Source organism: Acipenser ruthenus, chromosome 47 (assembly GCF_902713425.1).
Source record: "Acipenser ruthenus chromosome 47, fAciRut3.2 maternal haplotype, whole genome shotgun sequence".
Taxonomy (NCBI): domain Eukaryota; kingdom Metazoa; phylum Chordata; class Actinopteri; order Acipenseriformes; family Acipenseridae; genus Acipenser; species Acipenser ruthenus.
In genome coordinates, this window is record NC_081235.1 from 515,217 (window position 1) to 516,137 (window position 921).

Sequence of the window (921 nt, forward strand, 5' to 3'; positions counted from 1 at the left end):
GTCATTCCTTACTCAGCAATGTGACCATAGCTTCACTCTAATATGAAATCCATTTAATGTAAAACAAAATGTTTCTGGTAAAAGATGTACGATTCTTAACTCCAAATTCATTTTCAAAGACAGCCTAAAACTACTGTAATTATTGCTATAGAAGTACCAGTTCTTTTGGTTTGTTGACTGAGGCAGTACTGAAACTTTCAGTTCATTATTATGAAAAAAATAAATAAATGGTAGATGGTGTCAAGTGTTTTAAAAAAATACTATTTGCAAAATAGTATTTACTAATTTCTATTTAAAATACATGTCTGGCAACCTATTTTCTATTTGTATTTTAAATAAATATGGAGACCACTGGTTTCTATTTAAAGAGTTTCCGTGACTATTTTGCCCATCCTTGGCATTCAGCTGTTAACTGTAAGGTTGGTTTCCAGCGAGATTGCCTTTCCGGGCAGCCTTCTCAATAGACTCCAAGCTTCCGATTTCGTTTGCAGTCACGGAGGGTGCGGTGGCCAAGTGGTAAGGCGTCGGTCTCGTAAACCGTAGATCACGGGTTCAATCCCCGTCCGTACCTTGTTGCTGTCTGAAAACACTATATGTTACTTGTTTGTACTTTTGCAGCTGAAATGAAAATTATAAAATGCTATTTGTATTTTAATTTAAATTAAAAAAGAGGGCACTTGGATTTGAACCAGGGACCGATTGATTTGCAGTCACATGCTCTACCAGCTATACCCCGACTCCAACAATGCCATTTTCTACCAAGCACAACCAACGGTGCCGAGCTGTCAGTTTCAGAAATGCAACCCATCAAGGCGAGTGATTTTTCACCTTGTATCCCGCAGCAAATTCCTGTGGTGCAATTGGTCAGTGTGTTTGGCTCTTAACCCTTTAAGGACCGAGATCGTGTCAACACCACATCAT

At 38.5% G+C, this 921-nt stretch overlaps 1 non-coding gene across 1 annotated transcript; it reads left to right on the forward strand.

The window, feature by feature from the left end:
* The first annotated feature begins 499 nt into the window (after positions 1-499).
* trnat-cgu (transfer RNA threonine (anticodon CGU)) lies at positions 500-571 on the forward strand. The gene has a single exon. It is a non-coding gene; the product is annotated as a tRNA-Thr (tRNA).
* The last annotated feature ends 350 nt before the right edge of the window (positions 572-921 follow it).